The 26929-nt window shown below is 43.7% G+C and overlaps 2 protein-coding genes across 4 annotated transcripts in view; one reads left to right on the top strand and one right to left on the bottom strand.

The window, feature by feature from the left end:
- The window catches only part of LOC100923112 (protein crumbs homolog 3-like), a 48422-nt gene extending 39348 nt beyond the window's left edge, over positions 1 to 9074 (bottom strand). Inside the window, exon 1 of one of the 3 annotated variants that reach the window (XM_031944922.1) lies at positions 8518 to 9074. The gene's annotated coding sequence lies outside the window, so the exon portion shown is untranslated. The remainder of the gene's footprint in view (positions 1 to 8517) is intronic. The other 2 variants (XM_031944923.1, XM_023506945.2) reach the window with 2 other exon arrangements.
- GPC4 (glypican 4) overlaps positions 1 to 26929 on the top strand; it is a 133392-nt gene that overhangs the window by 66313 nt on the left and 40150 nt on the right.

Here is a 26929-nt window from a genome sequence, read left to right as displayed (position 1 = left end):
CCCCCCCATCCACCTCCTAAATCTTTCCATAGATAAGACTATATGGAACGGCTTCATTTAACGCACATAGGTGCACAAGGCAGGGACGGGATGCTTGGGCAGACTTTTTTTTAATTAGGTGGTTTCCTTTGGGGATGGAAGAGAAAATAAGAATCCTAGTGGACCAGTGAGATCACAGTATAATAGTATTAGAGTGGGAAGATGTGGCAGAGGCTAGACGGCTTCCTCAGGCCCAGTAAGTACATAAATATCTGAAATGAGATTGGAACCTGGGTCTCTCCGACTCCAGATTGGGCAGAGATTGGAGGCTTGTGGGAGGTAGAGCATGCTTGTCCCATGACTGTTAACAGGTTAAAAATTTTTCCCATAAACACCATCACTACCGCCCCCCTCAAAAAAAAAAAAAAAAGAGCTAGTTCTGTCTTGGGAAAATAGTGCAATCATTATCATAACTGTGAACCACTAATTAGGGTGGAGTGACTGGGACTTGATCCCTAGGTGCTGAACTTCAAGGGCCCGGTGACTCCTTAGAAATGGTGGAGCTTAGCCCAGAAGCAGGAGGAATAAGTTCCTCTCGTTTGGGGCCCGCTCCCTCCCGGTGGCCCGCTGCCAGTGTCCCACCCCCACTCCTTCACTGAGGGCATTCTGTGGGCTGCTGGTCCCCGGGGAACAAACAGGCCTACTTAGAAGTAAGATGTTAATGAGCTAGCCTTTAGGAGAGAGTGCAAAATATAATGGAGACTTTGGTCTCCAACTGGCTAATTGCCTTATCGGGAAAGATTACAGGTCCCCATGCACAGTCTTGGATTCTTCTCACCCTATCAAATGGGGAGTTTTGATGAGGGCCAGGCCCGCATCTCCCTTAAATTGCCCATGTGGTCCTCTGCACGTTTGTGCTTTTAGGGATGACCGTGTCACAGGATCATGGCTTTCCTAGCTAGTTAGTATTTTTGTTGGTTGTCCAATTCCATCATTTTTCAAAGGAGGGAAACTGTGTGACCCTGGGCAAGTCACTTAACCCCAATGGCCTCAGCAAAAAAAAAAAAAAAAACAGGGAAATTGAAACCTAGAGAGGCTTGCCCCCTGTCACAGATCATTAGTAATTTAGGCAGAATTGGAATCCGTGTCCTTACTGTGCTGTATTTCCTTGAGTCTGTCTGCACTTCTATGAAGATATAAGTTAGAGTGAGCAGAGTTGTATAAAAAAAAGGCTGCTAATGAAACAGTTATTGGAAAAGAACTCCAGACTTGGGCACCACATTTGGTTGTTTTGAGACCAGGCTCACTCATTTGCCACAAATGGACTTTAGATGAGTGTTTCCCTGAGTCTCAATTTTCTTTTCTGGAAAATGGGAGGAAGAGTATTTCCTTCCATAGAACTATCTTGAGAAACAAAGTGAATAGTGTCCATAAAGCCCTTCACTTCGTGCTTGAGCTGTCAGCATTGATGGTGGTGAAAATTAAGTTCAACTTAATTCAGCCGGTATCCATTCAATATCTGCTCAGTGCAAGACACCGTGCTTGTTGACCTTATTATTACATACTGTGCCAGTGACTATCAGGACTAGTCTGGACATAAAGCGAAGCATTCTGGGAGAACATGAAAAGTGCTGAAAAATTTACACGGCTATAAGACTTCAAATTCGGACTTCCTTGGGAAAACTGGGATGAGGGAGGGCAGGTTGAGATAAGGGGACTGTAAGGCCTCCCTTCTAGCCCTAGAATTCTTTGATACTTAAGACTCGGCTGCCAGGGGAAGCTTCCTATCTTCCTGGGTAAATCATTTAACTCCTTTGGCCTCCGTTGACTCCCCCTGCAAGTGGAGATACCCCATCTCCCGAACAAGGCCGGCGTGTGCATCAGAATTATAAGACCAGCAAAACTCCCTGCAGACTGCCAAGTGCTCTATAACCGTCACCTGCGGCTACTATTATTCTTTCCTGGAACAGGCCCACAAAGTGGGTGTCCATAAGGGTCATTTCCCAAGCCACGGCTGTTCCTTGTTTTCTATCCGTTCCCCCTGGTTTGTCTTTTACGATGATGCCTGTGGATTGCAGTTTGGGATGCCCTGCCGAATGAAACAGAAGCTGCAAAACAGGAAGTCGTGACTAAATTTAAGTGTGTTTTCTTATCGGAGGGATTAAAACCCCCTGTTTTGGTTTGTTTTTGTTTAGCTCATCACTCCCAGTTTAAATGCCATTGCTGTTCCTGGTGGGCTGAACAGGATGAAACCTCAGCTCCGGAGGAACTGAGCCCTGGTGCTGAGCCTGTGGCAGAGCCTAGCTGGGCCCAGTTTTGCACTTCACCGGGCATGGGGGTGGAGTGCCGAATGGGGGTCAGGGGGAGCAGGAAGGGAAGGGCAAGATCCGTGACTCTGTTTTAGGGTCAAGGCAAATCGTGATGGAGCTGAGAAGGGACCAAGAGCTCAGAAAATCCAACCTTCTGATTGGACAGATGAGGAAACCAAGATCCAGGGGAAGTGACACGGTCAGGGTCACATAAGTAAATACCGGCGCTTCCCCCCAAATCCTCCTGACTTGAAACCCAGTGAGTTCAGATATATGCTAGCCCTTTGACTGGCCTGTCTACAAATTCCTGGGGAGTCGCTACCTGCTGGCTTTGCTGGAGGGCCCAAGGAGTTCCCAGAAAGTGGGGGGCGGGGAGTGTGGAGGTCCGAGTTCTCTTGCTGGTCTTCTTTTTGATTAGCCTATGGGACCCAGGGTCACGGGTTCTTAACGGGAGGTTTGTGAACCTGGAGAGAGAAGCAGACGCAGGGAGAGACGAGAGGTGCAGGGAGACAGAGAGCTGCACTTCACTATAATTGTTTTCCTTTGTAATGTCATGAACTTTACTTTAGACATCTAAAAACACGCTTCTCAAAAGGGGTCCGGAGGTTTCACCAGAGAGGTCCGGGAAGGCTCGCAAGCCCCTGCCTCTGGCAGACCATTTTCCCTTTCCAGACCTCTAGTTCTTTCTGTACTCTGTTCCTGTGAGGGGGCTGAACTATAGATAATCTCTTGTAGCTCGGGACAGCACACTGTAGATTGCTAGACAAGCCAGAGCATATCTGGAAGGAGAGAGCCCGTAGCCCGGGCCACGTGAGTATTAGTGAAAGGCGCTTGGGACAGGAAAGCTGGAGAAAAGGAGACTGGGGTGGAAGAGGACATCATTGTCTTTCTAGATTTGAATGGCTGTCATGTGGGAGCAGGACTAGACTTGTTCTGCCGGGCCCAGAGGGCAGATCCAGGAGTGGTGGGGGGAAATGGGAAAGAGACCCACCCTGCCTTGGAAGACTTTCTTAAGTCTTTCCCCCATCTAGAGTTGTCCCAAAGGGTGAAGAAGGGCTGGAGCTAATGGCTTCACCCTCACCAGTGGCCTTCAGATAAAAGCTGGACCATCACTCGTCAGTCATATTTTAAAGGAGATTCCTGTTTAAGGAGGCCTTGGTTGGACTCGGTAGCCCCTGCAGGCCTCTGATTTTTGCCTTGTGTTTCTGCCAGTTCTAAATCATCTCATCATATGGCTCTTCCGTTCCATGGGCCTCAATATCCCTAAGTGTAAAATGCGAATGTTGGCGTAGGTAACCGCCAACATTTTTCGCTCCAAAGCCCCCTTGTTCGGTCATCTTCCGAGAGGCCGTGGCAACATTGATACCAAAATGAGGGCAATCAGCTCAATGAAACACTGCCCCGGACCTGCTTTTGGCAGGTGAAGGGAAAGAAGAAGGCAGATTGGGGAGAGATGGGGAAGAGAGGGGAAAGACGACTTTGGGAAGCCTGCTCCCCAGAGTTTTTCTTCCCCAGCAAAGGGAAGGAGGAGGTGGAAATGCCTGAGGAAAACAAGCCACACAGAAGGATTTGAAGTTACTTGCCCAAACATTTGTGGCGTCCTCCCCGCCCCACCCCCCCACATGCCCTAGCTACTCTAACATTCCCAGCTCTCACTCAGGAGAGGAAGCTGTCTTGGGTATTATCTTTGTTAAAGAAAAGACAAGACATTAGCTGGGGCTGAGCCTTTAGCCCGAGGTACGGACCTCCCATGATCTGTTGTGTAGACTTCCTCCTCTTGGAAGAGGCTGCCCTACAGCATCTTACAGAAGTGGGCCTTGGCCCAGAAGCCTGCTGGAAGGCCCCACCCCGTCTCCACTAGATGAGTTTTCTCATCCAGGGCACAGTTTGCTCAGGTTTGCCTGGCCCAGATGGGAGAATGAACGGCCACCCCTTTTTACAAACCTGGGCATATAAGTCCCCATCGTGCCCAGTTTCATGAACTTCCAATTGTGGGGGCCCTTTCGGTTATAGTTGCTCCAGCAACTTTTGAGCTCGGTGCTCAAAAGTTTTCCATTTCCTTGGCCAGCTGTTACTGTGTACCCTTTCTGGCTCTAACATATCATAGGTTTTCGATTGAGACCTTGAGGTCCACGAGGTGGTGACTTGCTCAATGCCACCCAAGCAACAAGGAGCAGAATCCTGACTGGATCTTGGGTCCCGTGACCCCCAAAGCTAGCTCTCTTTCCCCTGTACCATGCTGTCTCAGTCATGTGGTCCAGTTTCCTCTTTACACCAATGGAGAAACTGAGGCCTACAAAGTAGAGAGTGATAGAACTGATCCTTGTAAGCCTGTTAGGACTGAAGGGAATATTGGATATCGTGGAGTCCAATTGCCTCATTTTCTATATGGGGAAAAAAGGCCCAAAGTGGGGCAGTCCTCCCAGGCACAGTGCCTCCACAGGCAGCGGTGGCAAATTTGTGCATTGGATCCATATTTCTTGATTCCTCTCATGAATTCCCAGTATTGCTGTGGAATGGGAAAAAGGTCCTCAGGCAAAGACCTCCTCTGACTTTAGACTATATTGGATTATGATCGTGTGTCTTTGGGCAGATCTCTGTGGGTCTCGGTTTCCTCCTTTGTAAAATGAAGGGGTGGGGTTGAACTAGATGACCTCCGAGGTCCCTTTTGATCAACGATACAATTACCCTCTTCAGCGGGCCCTATCGTATGTCCAAAATGTGCATTGGCCACACTTGAGGCCCATGTGCAGCATACCACGTTTAGGGCAGTTGTATTTTTAGAATGAAAAACAGGGACATATTGTTTTCTCCATCCCCTCCTCTTCCCTTTTTCTCTATTTACTTTTTGCTCCCACTGATGTATTTTTGGTTTGTTTTGGTTCTCGCTCTCACTTAAGAGTCCTACCTGCTCTCTTGTCGTCTCTGACCTAGACAAGGGTGGTTTTGCTTTCTGGAATTCTGATTTACAGGAAAACAAATTGAGCCACTGTCGTGTTCCAGAAAAAGTTTCCTGCTCTGGCCCGAGCCGTGCTGATTTCAGGGCAGCCTCGGTTCAAGCTCCCGGGACAGGACCCCGAGATTTTGACTTTGGGGATGGCTGGAGCTCACCCCTCTCCAGCATGTGGTTGGGGAGCTGGATCTATTTCAGCATCTTATTTTTGTTCTCCTCTCGGATATTTTGGAAATATTTGTTTTGCCAGGCCCGGGTTTTCTTGAAAGAAATAACGAAGTACCCTGAATAGACAGCACAGTAACCCTTCCCAAACAGGAATTTTGCTATATTTTAAAACCCATTCTCAGAACTCAACAGACATTCTTGCCGTGTTTACTTAACTCTTTCTCCCAGTGCCGGGGGAATAAAGAATGAATACCTTGGGGACAGGAAGCATCTGTTTTTGAGAGTCTGAATGAAGCTTCTGAATTGCTTCACCTGGCAAGATGCACAGACCTGCCAGCTGGCCTTTCACTCCTTGCTCTGGGCAAAAAGGAGAGAGAGCATGGTGGGAGCAGGACAGATTTGTTCTCTTTTGTGGGGCTGGGGTAGACGTCCCCTCAAGGGCTTAGGACGGCCTTACCGGGCAACCGAGTTTACCTTAATAAATCAATCTCATGAGCCTTTCGTCTGTGAACATCTCCGATCTTTGGAGAAATTATTCGGCTGTCCTCTTGGGGGGTGATTGGATTCAAAGGTTTCATTGAGCAAGCGGTTTAGTACACAAGTTGACCTAATGGCTGTAGAGGATAGTCAAGTTACGTTGGCAATCTGGGTTTCTTGGACAGAAGTGCTCTGTGTAAGCAAACTTTCTGACTTGTAAGCAAAGCTTTCTGAAACTTCATTATTTTGGACTTCAGATGATTCCAGAACCAGAACAGAAAGGGACCACAGAGGTCCCCTAGTCCAGACCTCCATTTTTTTTAACAGATAAGGAAACAGGTCTAGGGAGAATTTAAGTAAGGGATCTCAAAGGTCCCCTAGTCCAGACCTCCAGTTTTTTTTTTAATAGATAAGGAAACAAGTCTAGGGAGATTTTAAGTAAGAGACCTCAGAGGTCCCCTAGTCCAGACCTCCATTTTTTTTAACAGATAAGGAAACAAGTCTAGGGAGATTTTAAGTAAGAGACCTCAGAGGTCCCCTAGTCCAGACCTCCATTTTTTTTTTTAACAGATAAGGAAACAAGTCTAGGGAGATTTTAAGTAACTTGGCCCAAGTCACACAGTAATGTTGGAAGTGGAATATGAATTCAGATCCTCTGACTCCAGAGGCCAGTACTCTTTTCCCTGTGCCATGAAATCTCTCCTAAATCTATAGAATACATGTCCCTGTCTTAATAAACAGAGTGTCTATATTTTAGTACTTTCTTTTTTTAATTAAAGCTTTTTATTTTCAAAATATATGCATGGATAATGTTCAGCATTCACACTTGCAAAACCTTGTGTTCCAAATTTTTTCCCTTCCTTCCTCCCACCTCCTCCCCCAGATGGCAAGTAATCCAATATATGTTAAACATGTGCAGTTCTTCTAGACGTATCTTTTAATACTTTCAGATCTATGATTTCATTGATGGGGCCTCCTTTCCTTGAGATCATTCAAGAAACTTTTTGAAAAAGATGCCTCATATGAAATATCATCCTGGGCCCTGGGAAATGGCCAAAGCTTAGCCATGACACACAGTGCCTGTTCTCATGAAGCCATGGGGCTGATGGGAGGTGTATATGACACAAACACACGCAGATAATTGAGATGTACAGTATTATGTGGTCAGTGTATGACCAAAGGACTTACAAAGTGTTCTCATAAGGGGATTCTGGAAAACTTCTCAGAGGAGGTGGCCTTTGAGTTGGGATTTAAAAGCTGGGAAAAGGAGGTCAACAGATTAATGGAACCAGGATGAGGTTTTAATTCAAGCATAAGAAACAGCAAAGCATAGAAGTTACAGATCCCACCTTAAGTGGCCAGGTGGGTGGGTGTTTAAACTTCTACTGTAGGAAAAAGACCGCCTGAATCTGGTGACAGAGAAATTGGCCTCCAATCCTGACTGTGATAAGCGCATGACTCCATGATGTTAGATTTCAGTTTAACTCCTCTGAAAACTGAAAAGGCTGGTCTCTATGGCCTCTGAGATCCCTACCAGCTCTAAATCTGATTCTCTGACTAACCTAAGGTTGGAAAAGGCTTGTAGTCATTTCTCTTAACACACCTGACATCATCAGGAATTGCATTGTCAACCCTTAACTTCCTAGTAGCTCTTTCTAAAAAGAAGTTATACCTATTGGTCAAAAGAGTTTCCTCCTTGAATTACTTCCCAACCTTCCCCTGTAGCTCCTCTGGGAGCTTGAGCAACATTGAATTTACTGAGTAAGTCTAAGACATCCTGTTTTGCCCCTATTTGATCTCATGCTTCTGGCCTGTCACTGTGAATTTGGGGTCCAAGGATTACCCTCCAAGACAGTCTTCTTTTTAGCCCACTGTGACCTGTGATCACCCAGTAGCCCCAGCTTTTCCCTTTAATAGATCCAAAAAGCATCTTCTAGGCCTTTGGAGCCCTGGCAAGATGCACGTTGAAATTTTAGGTTGCCCCCTGTCTGGGTGGATTTCCCCTCCTCATTAGCATTTTGCTCATAGGCAATAAAAGATGTATTTAGTAAAGTAATATTCCACCATGGCAATAGGCTTTTTTTAACTCATGAATTTTGGAGTCTTTTAGCTTTGGTAACAGTTCACGTCTGGAAGAATTAAGACATACTCTTATAGACCCTTCTTTGAAAATCCAAGCAGAAATGCATTAAATATCCAGATTGAAAATATATACAGGTGATACTACACATGGCTTTGCTAAAAGACAATAGTGCAAATTATTAACAATCAGAATGGGGATTTAGCCCAATATTGTGACTAGTCAATGAAAAAACCTTTTCAGCTAATCACAGGATCTCAAGCACACCATAGTCGGGGGAAGAAGGTAACATCCACGGAAAGAAAGGGGAATTGCTCATGAGATGGGTGCGACGGATCGTTCGGGTATCGGCACACTTCGGCAGTTGGCAGGGAAAGCAGGGACCCCAGAGAAAACAAGTGAGATTAAAAAAATAACTTTCTCAGAGTCCGATTAAAAACGTCCTTGCTTGGCTGTATGGAAGCTCCTAGTCAGGCAAAAAGACCCAGTGAGGTGGGGAGCACAGACAAAGAAAGACTTTGTCCAGATTATTTCAGAGAGCAGGATCCTACCTGTAATAAGCCTGTAGTCTGTGGGAGAAGGCGAAGGTCCTCTGATCTCCAAGCTGGGAGGAAAACCAGCACCCTCGTTGCAAGGAGCAGCTCTGATGAAGTTGGCCGCTATGCTGCAGTTTTCTAAGTAGATAGGACTGTCGTCTCCTGTTTTCTCACAGCAGAAATGTCTTCGAAGTGCTCTTTGTTCTAGGCTATCTCTTTGTTCCAGTTTGACCTTGTAAACATGTTTCTTTTCTTTACACGTGAGCTATGCTGGCTGAGAGAAACATTATTATGAGATAGTGAAGTAACTTCTTCAAGGACCCACAAGAGCCTGTTGAAGAAGGAAGCGAGGAGAGCCCCCTGTGGTGCTGTTCTGCTAGATTCTGACAAAGAAATCATAGGCTGGCCTTGCTCAGTCCTTCTGGACATTGCTTCTCTTCATTTTGTCTTGATCTTGGGTACAGCTTGGTCCAAGAATCCGTCAGTTTGTGTTGTGTATCTTCATATCACTGTGGTCTTAAGTGGATGGGCACTTAATAAAGGCATATACGGTCAGCTAGGTGGGGCCTGCCCTTTCAATGGAAGGACACAGTTGGCTCTTCAGACAAGTCCTATCATCACCTTTGTAGGACTGCTTCTTCAGTACACCCGACTGCCCTTGGAGGGCCACCTGGGAGCAAATCAGTGGGCAAATGTGCCCCTCATGACCATTATGATAGCTTCCTGTCCCTACTGCCTTGCTTTTCTGATACTAAGTACCCTGGCTTTCCAAAAAATACTTGAAACAGTCTCCTTGTTTCTATTAACTCATTTGATATTTTCCATCTTAACTTCTACCCTACTGTTACCATTTCATTTCCCCTTTTCCCTTCTATTTGCTTCCCCTTTCTCTTCTCCTTCCCCTTCTCCTCTTACTTAGGCTGGAAGTCTAGTGGTCACTCCCACATTTGATTCCTTTGCTAATCAGCTTTATCTTGCTTTTTCTAACCTGCCTCAGTTCTCCCCTTCTTAAGTAACCCGATGCCTCCGCCCCCCCTTTTCCCGGTGGCTCACCATATCAGCACCAAACTTAGTACAGAAACTCACTGCCTTGCCACACTCTAATTCAGAACTTCTGTTCTCAAACAATCCACTAGCCTCAGCTTCCCCAGCAGCAAGGAGTACGATCGATCTTTACACTATTGTTGCTACTGTATAGATTGTTCTCCTGGTTCTGCTCACTTCACTTTATCTCGGGTCATATTAGTCTTTCCAGCTTTTCCTGAATATCATCCCCTTCCTAATTTCTTAGAACATAATAGTACTCTGTAACATTCGTATACTAGGATTTGTTCAGCTCTTTCCAGTTGGAGGGACATCACCTCAGTTTCCAGTTCTTTGTCATCACAAAAGAGCTGCTATAAATACTTTGTACATTAGGGTCCTTTTTCTCTTTTCTTTGATCTCCTTGGGATATAGACCTAATAGCCACATTGCTGGGTCAAAGGGTACTCACAGTTTTATAGCCCTTTGGGCACAGTTCCAAATTGTTCTCCAGAACGATTAGACTACTTTACGGCTCCACCAACAGTGCATTAGTGTTCCTATTTTCCCACATCCCCTCCAGCATTTGTTAATTTTTGAAAACTTTTATGATAATTGCTCAAAGAAGAGAACCCCCCCCCCAATCACTTCTAGTTCCTTATATGCCGATTTGAAATACAGTTGAGTTTTCCAGTGTTCTCTATCTGCAGCATAGTTATTCAATGTGATCTAACTTAAGAAAAGTTAGTCAGGTAAATATAGCTTAAGGTGTTTGGTCATTGAACAAGAAATTAACTAATGCCTGTTAAGCAGAGACACTTTCTTTCACCGAGAGATTTACTAGCCATTGTTGGGAATGGGTTAAGTGATGCAAAAGCACTTTCAGGGCGAGGGGAGGATCAGATACTACTGCCCCAGTAGGAGAGATCCAAGGAGTCAGGAACATTAGCTCAAGGCTGTGCAAGAGGCTGTTAGGGTAGAGGAGCTTGACCCAGCTTACCAAAGTCTCCCACATGTTCTTAGCATCTTCCAAATTTGTCCCTTGATGTAAAGATGCCATTGCCTGCCCCTCGTCGTGGCCATACTTTTGCTAAAATAGAATTCTATAACACATAGTGTGGAGAACTATTGTAAATCTTTATTATATTCCATTTGCCCAGCCCAGAACTTTCTATTCATTGAGAAATATTGCACTTTGGAAATGGAGTTTCAATTTTTTCCAGTTCAAATAATAAATCACAGTAGCTTCTATTTCTGTGACGCTTTAAGGTTTACAATGGATTTTCCTCAGAACAAGTCTTAGGGAGTATAAGTAGTGTGTCTCCATTTAAAAGATAAAGAAGGAAAATAAAGTTCTGAGGTCACCCAGTAAGTTAGTGTCCAGTGGCATTATGAGCTAAGGTCCGACACCCTTTGCACTCTACCTCAGTGTTTCTACTAAGTACCCAATCAATAGTGAACCCAATATCAGATTTGGACTTTCAAGCTGCATCAGTGAACAAACTCCTCACACTGACAACAAGTGGAATTTCATCAAGGTTGGAAAGGTGGGAGAGAAGAAGGGACTGAGAAAACTATGATACATACAGCCCTGGATCCTAGAAGGCAGCAGATATAGGTGTAAATCTCTGGGTCAGATTATAACCCCATTCCCAGACTCCAAATCTCTACCATACTTTCTCCTTCCTCACTAAGTGTGGTAATGACAACTTTGCATATAAATATAAGCTGCTTTCCTTGCCTAGATGAGTTTTCTTTTTAAGTTCACCATCGCCAAATAATACCTCGGTTTATAGTCAGAAAGATAAGAGAACAAAGAGTGCTCATGTTTGTTCCTTCTAGTTTTCGCCATCGATAGACATTTAAGTAAAGGCTGGTGTTTACTAATTCATGCCGCTAACATTCCCCTGCTAAGTAATACCTTGAAAACAAGATGAGCATTTAACGTTGGCTGGCTTTTTGTCCCTATCCTTGCAGGCAGGTTTAAAAATTGAGTTTCATTAGATCCTCTAAAGCCAAACACCAGAGGCTTATGGGAGATACCTGCCCATTCCAAGCAGAAAATGAGGCATTAAGGGGGAAAAACCAAGTGTGAAATACTCTTCTTCTATATCTAAGACTACAGTAAAGCAATATCAAGAAATGGGACCGAGGAGAGCAGGAAATAAGCATTCAAAAAAGCCTTTTCATTTCTGATTGTAGGTCCTAGTCTGAAATTGCTTCCTTGGGTTTTCATAATCAGCATTTTCTTAATGTCCTTTGTTTTTACATTGTGTATCCATTTTCAGATATACATCCTCTAGCCTTCCTTCACAAGAGGAGAAAAAACAGGTAAGCAGCCAAGGGAGAGCCTTTGTCCATTCTGCACCCCAGCTCTCTCATCTCCCCAAGGAAAAGCAGGACATACATTTTTTTTTAGTATTCTTTTCAGTGACATTATCGTTATGTAGGATACATTCACATTGCCTCAGTTCATAGATTTCTAACCCGGTTTCTCCATATTCCTCCTATTTCATCTGTAAGTCACCCAGCACAGTTTGTGGAAGCTTTTCCAAATCTTTGGGCACCCACTTTGTTTCTTGTTCTTTCCTACCACAAAAAACCATGGCTGTAAATATTATGATAGAGAACTGCCATTCGGTTTTCAATCTCCTTGCAGTTTTGGGGAAGTACCTTTTCCCCTCAAAGAAACCACATTCTTCAGTGTATACCTGTCTAAACTCTCATTCTATTCGTGAGCCCTCTGACCTGAAGTGTTCCTCACAGTATTTTGACCTTGATTCAAGATTCTTTGACTTAATGTGATCCTACTCCCGGCTCTCCTTTCCCTAATGATCCCAGTATTTTTTGGCTGCTTCCTCTATCTATACATCTCCTCAGAGACTGGTTTCTGATGGGATTGGCGCTATGGCTTCCATTCCATCTCTCATCTCCCTGCCTCGGTTCAGCCTCTGTTGTCCTCCGAACTGCCCCAGACATAGAGGGTTGAACTGGATGATCACTAAGCAAGCATTTATTATCCTTGTACTATTTAATGTGCCACGAATCTAAAGAAGGGAAGACTTCCTCCCCTCAAGGAGCTTATTTTGGAACGACGGAGGCGACGAGCATGTTTATTGGGATGGGTAGAAGAGAAAAATAAATAAATGCTAAGATTGTAGAGATCCCTCTCAGTTCTGGGATGTGGTGAAGACAAGCAGGTGTGCATAGTGGGTGACTGAGTTTGCCATGTCAGTGGCTGATGAGTCCAGGGTTTAGGACTAAACTTAGTCCATAGAACCAAGGACCAAGGCTCTTTTGAATCCAGCAAAGGTCTGGCCAGGTGGATCGAGCTATTGATCTGTCTCTGATTGTATTCCAATTATATTGTTTCAGGTGCTTGTCACTGAGGGGGAGGAATGAATAAGCAGTCGGCCTCATTTGGAATGGATGAAGGGAAAGGCCGGGAGGGAGAAGACTGGTATTGAAGAAAATATAACAAGGGAAGCAGCTTTTTTCCCCCCTATTGCCCAGACAGAGGGCCGATTCATTGAATGGCGAGCCATCTGGTGCGAGGCCTGTCTTTGGAGAGGCGGCGTGGGCAGTGGGGCATGGCCGATTCAATGAGTGCCATTATTAGTGGGGAGGCAGCACAGTCCTGGAGGAAGAGTCTCAGACTTAGGCTCCCGAGGTCTGGGTCAGGTTCCAGGTCGAGGATTCACTAGCTGGGTGATGGTGGGCAACGAGTCACCTTGATGTCCTCTTCTATAAAAATGGACACAACACCCGCTCTGCATTGCGCTGAGAAAAGTACTTGGCTAGACCTAAGTGTGGATGCATGTGCTTAGTTTTTGGGGGGGGGCCTTCATTTGGCATCCTAACAGATACAGAGGAGTGTTTGGAGGGCCCTCGGAGGGAAGGCAACACAAGTTCAAGTGTATGCTCTGGCGGTGTAACTATAGGGAGAGGAGAAAGAAAGAAAGGAAGAAGGAAAACAGAGGTGGTGGGATTTGGGACCAAAGCATCTTCTTTGCTTGCTTGTTAATTCTTTTGCTTCTGCCTGTGTCCTTATTAAAGGCTACAGGGTGTGGGGAAGATGTTTGCCTCTTGGACATTTGCTATAATTCTCTAGTGCTCTATGGTTGAAAAGGCAAGTTCCTTACAACTACCCGGGTGGATCCAGATGCCAACTATTATATTCATTTTGTTTGTGTGTGGGGGAGAGTTGAGGCTTAGAGAGGAAGTGACTTACTCGTGTTGATCTGGCTAATAAATGTCTAAGCTAGGATTTGAACTATGGTCTTTTGATTTTCTAAGTTTTTTTTTCTCTCCTTCCTCCCTCCTTTCCTTCTCTCTTTCCTTTTTTGTTTTGCTCCATTATTTTTCCATTCGGAGCCAGATCATATCACCAATCAAAAGAGAAACTATTGTAAGAAATAAAGCTTTTAGTGAAAAAAAGTACTCTTTTTTAAAGCTGCCCTGCCAATGGCAGATGCACTCCTCCCCCCTTCAGTGTTTTCTTCCTTGTAGCCCCATTTCTCTGACAATGTAGCTAGCAGCTGTCACAAAACCTCCGGCTCACTAGCAATCACTCGGACGGAGTGAGTGCCCGTTGATGACCCCTGATGTCTGTGTGTTCAAAGAAAAAGAGGCCCCCTCCTCTTTTTGAGTCTAGGAGGCTGGACCGGGGCTGGCCAAAACGATGTCTAGCTCTAACCCTGGGTCTTTCACAATTGGAAGACCTCTGAAAAACTGCACGGGTTTCAACCCCCTCCAGCTGGTGAGTTTTTCCAGACATTGTCTCCTTACACGTCAATATCTCAATGGAGCCAGGAATTCGTCCATGTGTGGGCACTCTCTCCAAAGGGGCTGATTGCTCCCCAGCCAGACCTTTGTCCTTCGAATTTCTGTTCTCTTACAGATGCCTCATGGAGGGTCTAAAGCAACATGACTGGAGGCCTTGTTTTAGATTAAAAATATTATTACATGGGTACTACCATCACGGCACTCAGGCTGTCCATACACAAGCTTTTGCTCCAGCCGGCTATCTCACTTCCTGTTCCCGTTTGTATCATCCCCGTCCCTTCTTGGTGCACGCCTCATCATTGCCAATATGCTACAGCCAATATATCTGTCTCTTTAGAATGATTTATTTCAAAGTCTAGGCCCTCCAGCAAGGAGATCTTTGTTGATCACTATTGAAGTAAACTTCTGGCATCCCAGGGGCTCCCTCTCATTCAAGGGATTCTTTCTCCTCTGTTCTGGGTCCTCAGTCTCTCTCTGCACCTCCATCTCCCCCTTTCTCCCTGTCTCCCTCCCTTCCTGTCTCTTTTTTCTCCTCCCCCTCTCCTTCCCTCTCCCTCCCTTTTTTCTGTCTCTCTTTCCCTCCTTTCTCTCTCCCTCTCCATTCATCTTTCACCTATTCTTTCTCAGTGTTCATTCTGCTCTCCTTCTCTCCCTATCTTGCTCCCTTTCTTCTTCCCGTCTCCCTCCTTCTAGGTCTGTCTCTCTCTCTGTGCATGTGGAAGCTGGGGCTCCTGTTTGGGAGCCCTTTCTCTGAGGCCTGCAGGGGCATGTGAGGCAGCCTACTGCAAGTGGCTGCCTGCCTTGTTGCTCTCTCTTCTTGTCATCCAGCTGACAAAGAAGCCACTCCTTTCCATCCTGCTGTGCAAACAGCCCGAAGCGAGCCTTTAAAGATCATAAATATATTATATTAATTACATGTTCGTTCAGTCCCTAAGACTGCAGTCATCATTATAAAAGGAAACTCAGAAACCAGTGGGGAAAAGAGCATGACAGCCCAGCCAAAGACTTTCATTACAACAACCTGTGTTTTGCATCTGACACCTTTTTATCAGAGGTTTTTCAGAGCCTGGAGTACCTAGGAACTGTTTCCCTTAGATTAGGGTTTCTTAACTTGTCTCGTACCACGGAACCTTCTGGCAGTCTACTGGGTAAAATCTAGGAGATCCCTCCTCAGAATAAGGTTTTTAAATGTGGCAAGTAAAATACACAGAATCACAAAGGAAACAGATTGTATTGAAATACAGGTGGGTGGGGGTGTGTGATGTAAAAAATTCCCAGACCCTAAGTTAAGGAGCACGGATATAAACTAGAACATCATTGGATTTAGAACTGGAAGGGACTGTAAGGCCAGCTAGTTCAAATCCCTCATTTTATGTGGGAGAAAACTGAGGTCTAGAGAGGAGAAGGGACTTGCCCATGAGACAGATGTGAACCAGAAGGGGTAGGATCCAAACCCACATCCCCTGGTTACAAATCTGGCTTTCTTCCTATGGGAACATGGATTTAAAGTTGGACTAAATGATTCTGATCCCTCAGGTTCCTTTTTTAGCACTAACATTCAGTCACTCTACAGAAATCTAGATATGTGTTCATTTGCAGACAGACCTATTTTATAAGAGGACCCAATTTGCTGCAACTTATGAAAACCAAGTACAAATAAGCACACCTCGAAGCATGGTTTACATGAATTGAAATAGTTAGAATCACCCCTGACTGGAATTAAGCAGACTAAACTGTGAACTCAACTAAAGCCTGGTTAGTAAATTCAGAAAACTTTGAAGGGTTTTTTTTTGGGGGGGGGAGGGACTCTTGTGAATTTTGCTCCGATGGTTTGGAACAGCAGAGAATGGCCATGTGAGAATGCTTGTCTCTACTTGGGGAGGTAAGGACCTGATTATGCTGATTAGATCAAGTCAGTACTTAGTGACCCTAATGGCTTGAAGTGGCCATTTTGGTAAGACCTGAATGTGTTTGAATATATCGCAGATTTTTGTCTGATGATGTCTTTACTGTACACACACTGTCAGAATCCCTTAATACGAATGCGTTTGAAGATTGGATAGATCCAGGAGAACCACAGACTACCTTTCTCTCAGTCCTCTGGAAGATGAGGGCAGCAGGGCCTCAGATATCTCAGAACAACCTTGGGTAAAATCTATTTCCCTGGTAGCTCCCAATACAACCTGTCATCTGTTACACAAAATGGAAGTAAAAGTTCACATCTGTATTGATCCCAGAAACCTCTCCTGTTATGCTTTGTTTGGGCTGTGGAGAGGGATGACAATCCCAGAGGTAAAGAAGAGTGAGGAAATCCCTAAAAGCTAGAAAAATCACCACTCCCCTCCTCCAGATCCGCTTTTGCTTATCTCTTAACTTGCAATGGGGTGTGGAGTAAAGCTTTTGTAGTTTTTTGTATCCATATATAGCATCTGACAGGATGCTTGATAAATACTATGTTACGGTTTTGGCCACATTATCATGTAACTGTTAGGTCAGGGGTGAATTTGGGGCAAGCAACTGGATCCTTGACCATGGTTTCCACTGAGGGACATGCTGGGCAGTTCCCTTGAAATTTACTGGACCGTTTGGGGGTACTACTAAAACGCGCCAGATGTTCTAGGCCTAAAATAACCCAGTAGGCGACCATAAATTGCCAGGACCCAGGGGCCCCTCTGTGAGAGGTTTGAAGGCAAACAAGAGTGAGACTGTAGACCCATTGGCCCAAAATAAAGAGTAGGATCACCAAAGACTTAAACATAATCTACTAGGGGGAAATAACATTGTTTTTTTGTAAGAGAATTCCTGGCTAATTGATCAGAACATGCTGAGGAGGTAATGTGTGTCATTAAAGGGAAAGCAGTGCTGTTAATTTTTGAGCCTTTCAGACAGCTGTTTTTAATAAAGTTTGAGTAAACTCAAGAAACTGAGTCACCGTGGGGGTTTCGGTGAACGTTTGATCATTTTGTAGAGCCTGGCTTAGAGATGGACAACAAAGGTAGGGATAACCGAGCACCTCTCTGGAGTAGGAAACAGTGGGAATCCCCCAGGGCTTTGTTCTGGGCTCCTTTTATTCTCACACTTTTAAAAGACCCGACGGAGCTAGTTCACAGTGGTGCCTCCAGGTTTGTGGGTGATACTAGGCTCTTCCACTTAACACCCAAAGGACCTAACAGACTTGCAGGCTTAGTCACTCTCACCCATGCTTCATTAGTACCCACGAAGCACTCGTAGCAACAGACTCCAGCCAGTTAGCCAGAGGCAATGTTGGGTTCAGCATGTTGAAGAATTTTGCAACCATTAGAGTCGGCTACAAAGACTCAAATGGGCAGAAGTGATTCTCATGTCATCGAACTTATTTATTCAAAAGCTGAATGGTCATTTTGAGTATGGAGCATTTTGGAAGGGCAAGCTAAGCTTAGAGGCATTACTCTGGACAGATGTAGGGCACTGGACTTTGGCTCTCCGAACCGAGGCTGGATGGCCACTTGGTATGCTTTAGAGGGGGTTGGACTTGAGCGTCTCTGGGTCACTTCCAACTCAGAGATTGTGATCAGAAGACTTGGGTCTAGTCTTGGTTCCATTACTATATAAACTTAGACAGGTCCTTCCCTTCCCTGTGCTTTCATACCCTCCTGTCTAGTGGATCTAATGATCCCTGAGGGCCCTGCCAGCTGTAACACTGTGTAGACTCTTGAAAGCAGAAGATAGCAATAGCTACCTATGCTCTAAGCTCCGTGTTCCAAAACCAAGTCCGTGGCTTCCATTTGGACTGGACGGGTTGGTGACAACTTGAATCTCTACCTTCAGTTCAATGCAGGAATGGCAGGTGGAATGAGAAGGGTTGTGAGAATGTTGGGGCTGGGCCATTGTGACTACCTGCCAGAGACCATCTTTTTCCTTATTCCAATGATGCCAAATGGCTATGAATCACCAATATAACTCTGGAAGTGGCAAAATGGCTCTTGATCTCAGGGGCCAATGGAGAGATAAATGGAGAGATAAATGGTAGGTGTGAACAGGCCAGAGAATATCACCAGTGGCTGGTGTATGCATGAGAAGAAATGAAAAAGGCACAAGAGAACCATAAAGAAATCAAATCAATCAACAGAAGTGAGGGACAGATGGCTTAATATTTTAAGATATCTAAAAGGAAGCTGCAAAAGCTCTGGCTGGATCCTCTATGGACAATAGATGCAAAGCCAAAGAACAGAATCGCCTGGGAAGAGAAAACCTGAATGGGTTGAGCTTTGTAGCCATATGGGGAGTGCGCACACCAATGGATCAGGAATCGGCTGAAGTGGGTAGTTGTTATATCTGTTTGAGAGGTAAGGAAATTGACTGAGGCTCAGAGAGTAAGTTTTGGCAGTGGGAGACACTTCCAAGGTCTCTCTTGATGCGAAGTCTCTTGTTCCTTCCACTCTTTATCATTCTATCTATAAGGGAGGATATACCCTGTCCAGTAGGTGGGGAGCAACCAGCACATGGTCTGGAAACCCACATCAACAGAACTGCACAGCAGATGGTCCATTCCCCCATCTGTGTTCTCGGAGTTTTGCCTTGTGCCGCAGTTTATGAGAGCTTTGATCTCATGGTACAAAACCAGCCTCGTACCCTTCGTGGCCAGGAGCAGGGACTGATTGAAGAGTGGCTCTGGGGCCTGAATTGTATTAGAGTGAGAAGGCTGCACATCCCCGAGCACAAGGGCGGTGAGGATTATGTGTGAAGTGCGGTCAGAGGGATGTAATGAGGTGAGAAGAACAGAAACAGAAATGTTCCCCCCATTATTTTATTGCCTTCTGCCTGTGATTTCTGAGGGATGTTTGATGCGGTTGGAAATCTAGTTTCCGAATCTCATTTTTCTTTATCAGAAGGAACTCTTGAGAGCACTGAGAATTACTTGGTGGTAATGCTTTCCTGATAACCTTTGGAAGACCTTGCATTTTTACTACCTTTTTACCAGACAGTCCACCTCCAATCTGTTGTACAATTTTGTATTTTGTTTGGGTGAGAATTCTGTGTGGAACTCAGAAGGGAAGAAAAAGAAGAGGTGAAAACAGATACTCTCCACGTCCTCCCCTTCTCCCCCAACCCCAGCCAAGAAAAAAAAAATGATGAGGGTTCCAGCAATAGAATGCCGCAGACTCGTGCATGCTTAAAAACCCCAAGCTCAGCCATCTTCACACTCAGAATTACTATTCTGTTGCTTATCGCCCAACATAGAGTAAACTAATGTGCTTGATTTTGGCCATCGATCTTAGAGCTGGGAAAGACTTCTTGAATGATGGAAGAGGTATTCTATGTTAAATGATGGTCATAGTCTCTTGTTCCATTATTTTCTGAAAACAGTAATAATATCCATTATGTATAATGAGTTAAAAGCTTACTGTCATACAGTAATTAGAATGGAAGCCTAGTGTGAGAGTGGATAGATTAGCACCATCACTGAGATCTAGTGTTGTGTGGGACCGGCCTTCAGAGCCCATCGTGCCTTCATTGGCATCCTGTCATGTGCAGCAAGTTACCCTCCGATGGTGGATTTGATTTATGTGGCAACCAAGTCCCATGCACCATTTGGAGTAATTTCCTATAAGTAAAGGGACCGGTAAAAAAGACCAATCTAGAGTAATATTCTCTGTTTTTCCAACCTCCTATAATGCAATGCTTATAGCCAACTCATAAACTGGCTCTAAAGACTATTCCCCAAAGAGGATGCAAGAAATAATTTGAGCAATGGGAGAGTCATTGAATAGAGTAGAACTTCCCCCAAGAAGCAGCGTGAAGTGATGCCAAAAAAACCCAAAAAACAACAAACTTATTTCATTCTAGGACAGCAGAGTAGGAAGAAATCATGACATTGCCTTCTGTGTCACAGAAGGCCTCAGGAGAGAGAGGAGACACTCATAGAAATCCTTCATGTGAACAGCAAGTATTGCTCATGATTGGAGCATGGGACTCCAGAAGTATCAAGTATAATTTTTTCAGATTGTAGGTTTTAGATGATACTCTTTCATGGAATTTGCCTTACAATAAAGAAGTAAAACATGTTTAACCCATATTAAATTGCTTGCTGGCTTGGGGAGAGGCAAGGGAAGAGGGGAGAGAGAACCAGGTTTTGCAAAGGTGAATGTTGAAAACTATCTTTGCATGGATTTGGAAAAATAAAATGGTATTTTAAAAAAGAGCTACAAAAAGAAGCTAAGTATAGCAAAAGAAACCAACACTACAGTGTACTATCTTAATATTGGAGGGCTTATTTTGCATTGATAGCCCTCCTGCTAAAAGGAGGGAGGTTTTCCTTACTTCTAGTGCTTCAGAACCATACTTTTTACATACTTGCATTATAATGCCAGTCAGAAAACCATCCCTTCTTATAACAAATAACAAAAAAAAAGAGATAAAAGGGAAACTAAACTAAAAGGAACACCTCATTTAAGTTCAGTGCATGCAGTGTAATACACCCATCCCTGTCCCACCCCATCCAACGTACCCCTCTGCTGAAAAAGGAGGGAGGTACATTTTCCTAGCTCTTCTTCAGTTCCAAGCTTAGTCATTGTAATCACACAATATGCAAATTAATTTCCTTGGTGATATTGTTTATATTATTTTCATAACTCTGTTTTCCTCTTTTTCCATCTATTCATCAGTCAATCAGTATATATTTATTAAGCACCTACTATGTGCCAGGCTAAGTACTGAGGTATAAAAAGAAGCAAAAGACAGTTCCTGACCTCAAGGAATTGACAGTCTAAGAAATCAGTCATTTCATTCTTCCTTGAATCCTTTCTGTTTCCATTTTCTCGTGTTGAAGTAATTATATACTATATTTAAGTGGCACTTGGGGCACCTATTTTATTTCTAGTTCTTTGCTACAAAATGTACTGCTATCTAGGGCTGTTAGGTGTTAGAGTAGAGATAAAGCACTGGGTTTGGAATCAGAAAGACTCATCTCCTTGCCTCAGCTACTAACTAGTTTGTATGACCCCGGGCCAATCGCCTCACCCTGATTATCTCAGTTTCTTCATCTGTAAAATGAGCTGGAGAAGGAAATGGTGAACTACTCCAGTATCTCTGCCAAGTAATCTCCAAAAGGCGGCACAAAGAGTTGGGCACGAATGAAAGGACTGAACAATGATAACAGCGTATTGTTATATATATTTTGGTTTATGTTGCATCTTTCCCCTATATCCTTGACCTCCTTGGAGTATATGTCTAGCAGGGAGATCTTCAAGTCAAAGGATGTGAACATTTTTATTCACTTCCTCTACACAATTCTAAATTTCTTTCTAAAATGGTTGGCTCAGTTCACAGCTCTACCTACACTGTTTGTATATCTATGTCTTTCCAGAGCCCTTCCTTGACTGACTATTCATATCTTTTGTTATTTCCCCCCCCCCATTTCTAGTGTATCCAGTGTTAAAAATCTCTTAAGTTGTTTTGATTTACGGTTCTCTCATTAGTGATCTGAAGCAGTCTTAGTCTGCTAAGAAATCGTAGTGCTTTGGGGAATTGTTAATATCTTTTGACCACATATTCATTGAGGAAGGCATTTTAGTTTTATATATCCATTCCTATTGTTTTTCATTCTTTTTCTGGATGTTTTTGTTCTGAACTCTACAAAGCATTTCCTTAGTACTTTGATTAGTTTAGCACCCAATTCCTAATTTAGGTAGTATTGTCATTTTTATTATATTGGTGCAGCCCATCTATGAGCACTTCAATTATTTCCACCCTTCTTTATGTCTTTTAAGAGTATTTTGTAATTCTATTCATGAGGATCTTAAGCATGCCTTGGTCAATAGGCTCCCAGACATTGTGTGCATTTTGTAGTTATTGTCTCTTGGACTTATTTCTCGTGTTTCCTCCTGGCTTTTGTTACTGTTATACAGAAACGCTATTCATTTTGTAACCTGCTAATTCCTGGAAGCTCTTTATTATCTCAGTTACTCTCTTTGCTGATTTTCTGAGGGTAAACCATCCTATTGTCAGCAAATAAGGATGGTTTTGTGCTTACGTCTTTAATGTCTTTCTCCTGATTTATGGCTAGCGTGAACACTTATAGAACCATGTCAATTAGCAGTGGGTAAAGTGGATATCCTTACGTTACTCTTTTATTTGTGGGGAACTAGAAGCAGGTTTTCATAAAAAGCAGTCAAATGCCCCAAATTTTCCCATCGGAGATTGCATTATGCTCGTTTACAAACCAGACGTGAAGTCCCTCTGTCCTGCCCCGCTTTGATGTCTCCGACACTGCTTCCCACCCCATGGTCTGAAGGGAATGCTCGCTTCTATCCGGACATCATGTGTCTTTTATTAATGTCTGTTGATTGCAAAAAGAATCATAAGTTGAAGACCGCAGCTTGAAAACTAAAGAACCACCTCGGGATCATTTGTCCACCTTGCTCAGTTTATAGAGGAAGAATTTGAAGTCCAGAGTAAATGATTTGCTTAAGTTAGTGGCAAAGATGGGATTCAAACTCGGATTCCCCGATTAAATGACTGCACCCCAACTTTGCACATGCCCGCACGTGTGTGTGTGTGTGTGTGTGTGTGTGTGTGTGTAAGAGACAGAGAGAAGAAAGGGAGAAGAGAAAAAGAAAGAAGGAGAGAGAAAGGGGACAGGGAAAAATGCAAAGAGCAAGATATAAAATGAAGTGATTTGACCTTAAAAGGAGGTTCTTAGTTTTGCAAAGTCTACAAAGCATTGCTCTATGATTTATATACTTTGTTGAGGCCCGATGTTTTTCTCTCCCTGAAGCTATTGCACATTCACTGTGTTGGGAAGGAGGGAGGCTGGATTAATACACCCATTCTCCACTGTCCCCCATTCTCCCCCGCCCCTGCCCATTATTTAAGATCTTTGGAGGCCTTCTTTGTCCCCAGGAATTAGAGGGTTGTGAATGCCTCCGGAGTTCCTTTGGTAGCTTAGAAAGGGAGAAGGGTACTTGTCTCTCTTGCCTTATCATACTCTGTGACCCCTGAAGTCAGATGTTTGTAGCTTTCTGGATTCCCAGCAAAGAAGACAATTTTAGTCTGAGGAAGAATAGAAATCGGGACAAAGTTAGGGAGTGTGAGCAGTGAGAAAAATTAGCTGAATTTGAGCTTTAAAAGGCTCAAAGTTTGCCCGGGGTCAGGTTTCCTTCATGTTTGAGCTCAGAAAATGAAGGTTTGTTTTCAATCACCTTTTTTCATGGAAGGAGTGGGGCTTGGGAAAACTCAAAGCAAGCACCCTCTCCATGTGTGCTCTTTGTTCCAGCTTACTGATCTCATTCTCCTCTAGAATACAAGTACTTACTGGAATTCTACTTCAGACTCTCTAATGTCTTCCCCCAACTAAAGTAATAACAAGCCTTTGTTCTCTCGATTTGGATGTGAGGTATAAATAAGGGAGTGGAAGTTATAGTGCCCCCATTTTACAGATAATCACATCTCCTTTCCCCTCTTCTCTTTTCCCTTTTAAGTCTAGGAGTGGGGGCCAGAAGCTGGAATTCCCCTAACTCAAAGCCTCTGAAATTGTGGGTCACGACCCCACATGGGGTCATGTAACTGAATGTCGGGGTCATGAAAAATTTGGCAACACTAAAAGGCATCAAATTCCACCGAGATTTAAAATTCTTTATGTAAAAATAAACAAGCACATCTATCTTATTAGTATGCAAATTTGCTCTGGCCCTTACAAAGTGGTAACATTATAGGGACACCAAGGAATTGTTTTAAAATAAATTTCTTTGTGATTTATTATCAGTGTTTGCTCTACGAACCTTTTTTTCTGATAAATTTAAAGATTTTAAACGATAGATCAGATTGTCCCTGGTAAGTTTAAAATGGAAATTTTAGTCTGCGAGTTCTAAAGAGTCACTATAAAATGCTTTTTAATTGTAATAATACCAAATGACAGAATTGTAAAGATAGGAGAGCCCTTTAGTATAAGCTGATCATTTTCTAAATGTAAAAATCGATATATACCTATATTCCCGGCATCATCTAAAAATTTCTTGGGCAAAAGGGTCACAAGTGAAAAAAGTTTAAGAAACCCTGGTCTACTGGTCATCCTGCCATTTAGGGGAGGGGGTGGGGGGGTAAGAGGTGAAAAATTGGAACAAGAGGTTTGGCAATTGTTAATGCTGTAAAAGTTACCCATATATATATATATCCTGTAAATAAAAGGCTATTAAAAAAAAAAAAAAAAAAAAAAAAAAAAAAGAAACCCTGGTCTGACTCCCTCCTTTTTGACACATTCTCACTTGATAGCTTGTAAGAGAAATCTTTTCATTTGTATTTGGTTTAGGTACAGATATCTCTAATTCTGCACCTGTAGTCATGTGTGAAATGGGTAGAACAAAAATATTAGCTTTTTTATTCTTATAGTACCTAATGTACCACCGTGTGTATAACAATACTGCTGTCTCTCAGAACCATGGAATGCTTAAGCTGGAAGGGACCTGGGACATGAGATAGGGCGCAGTGGCTAGAGTCCCAGCCTTGGAGTCAGGAGGACCTGAGTTCAAATGTGGCCTTAGACACTTAATACTTCCTAGCTGTGTGACCCTGGGCAAGTCACTTAGCCTCAGTTGCCTTAGCCAAAAAAAAAAAAAAAATTACATTCATCAATCACTCAGGGTGAATAGGAGAATTAGCACTTGACTGTGGGTAACTTGACATCAAATTGTATAATCTTTGTACTGTATTTATTGCTGCCTTCCCAAAATTCTGCTGATGTTATCAGTGTTGATACCATTGCTATGTTACCCACCTTCTCATCCTGTGAGATCCTTAGCCATGTTTTTCCAGTATTCTTCCATGAAAGAGCTAACCCAACATAGGTAGATTTCAGGCCCTTCTCTCCTTTAGCATTCTATGGGCATCAAGGTGGCACGTAGGGACCCGCATTTTCTGATCATACATTTTCCGGCTCATATCTTCTTTTTTATTTGTATTTTTTTTGTTTGTTTTGCAAGCCATTTGGCGTTAAAGGACTTGCCCAGAGTCACACAGCTAGTAAGCATTAAGTGTCTGAGGCCGGAATTGAACTCGGGTTCTCCTGAATCCTGCTCTATCTACTGGGCCACCTAGCTGCCCCTCTGGCTGATATCTTCTCTACTATTTTTTTTTTAATAAAAAGTATGGAAGGTAGTACGCCACAGCCTTTGTAATACCCATCATGCATTTAAACATTGCCCTTTGGGTCAATCATCTGCAATACTGATGGGGAAGGGGAGAGCAGAAAATTTTTAAAGTTCCTGCTGCTGTCACAGAGCTTACATTCTTCTTGGGGAATACAGATGCACACACGGATACATAAATATAAGTGATTTTGAGAGAGGGTGAACACACTTGCACACACAGATATGTAAATATGAGTGATTTTGAGAGAGGGGGAACACAATTGCACACACAGATATCTAAATATAAGTGATTTTTGAGGGAGGGTGAATACAAATGCGCACACACACACACACACACACACACACACACACTTATGTAAATACAAAATTATTTTGAGACAGAGGGTGACCATCTGGGCTAGAGCAATCCTGATACAGGAACTGCTTCTTGAAGGAAGCGGGGATTCTAAGCAGGGGAAGAAAGAAAGCATTGCTTATGGGGGTGACCACTTGTACAAAGAAATGGGCTGTAAAACAGGAGCAGGACAAGTACTATCTGAATGATTCCTATTTGGAGATGCTGTGATTACGATGACTTTGGTCTTCTTTCCACTAGAAATCATTTTTGTCCATCCATCCTTGGGCTATTCTTGTTCCTTCCATCCTTGAAGTTCACCACTGGGAGCCTTCTTGCTTTCACGGCCTAAGTGGAATACCAGTGGTGCACATAAGCAGTCCGTGGGTTTTCTCTTCCTCTCAATATGTAACCAACCTGCTCTGTGTCTACAGGCCAGTGGAAATTCTGCCATTTGTTTTTTACAGCCGTTTTCCAGTAACATTTATTATTGCGACTCACTCTCGAGAGTCTCTGGCTACGTTTCTGCTCCTGGGTGTGTAGTACCTTCCCCAATGGATAGAACGACTCTTTGCCGCCACTGTTACCGCCCGGCTGCTTCTTGGGATTTTCTGGCCTTTGGGGGCTTTTTTTTGTTCTTGGATTTAGTCGTCTCCAAGTGGCCCTTCAGTGTTTTTGAGGACCCCAGTCAGGATTAGGTGGACATCGATTCTTTTGCTAGCCCATTAAGCGTCTTGCCCCACTCTCCAAAAATCCTTGGGAATTCATTGCATTTCACAGCTGAGCCTTTGAAAAGAATCTGGGAAGTCAGCAGGTCACATGCAGTGGATGGGTCGTAGCTGGGGTGGCAGCCACCACTGTGTAAGTCATCCAGCCCTCTATTAACACAGTTGTTCATTTGAGTCGGTCAGTATTTGCTTCCACTTTGAACATCTCCATTGACTATTCTTAGCCTGTGGTGCTGTGGACATTCTTTCACAAATACCCCCGAATACAATGACTGTTTGGGGGGGGCTACCTCATTGTTAGAGATCCGATGAATACAGCAGAATAAAAACCACAGGCCAGAAACTCAGAAAGACACTACGGGCTAATTTCCCTGTTAAATATGCCCCAGAATTCAAGTGAAAACTCCTGCTGTGACTTTTCAGACCTTGGGAAG

This window comes from Sarcophilus harrisii, chromosome X, assembly GCF_902635505.1.
Source record: "Sarcophilus harrisii chromosome X, mSarHar1.11, whole genome shotgun sequence".
Lineage (NCBI taxonomy): Eukaryota > Metazoa > Chordata > Mammalia > Dasyuromorphia > Dasyuridae > Sarcophilus > Sarcophilus harrisii.
The sequence above is the reverse complement of the archived record's forward strand: the minus strand, read 5'-3'. Positions and strand labels throughout refer to the sequence as shown.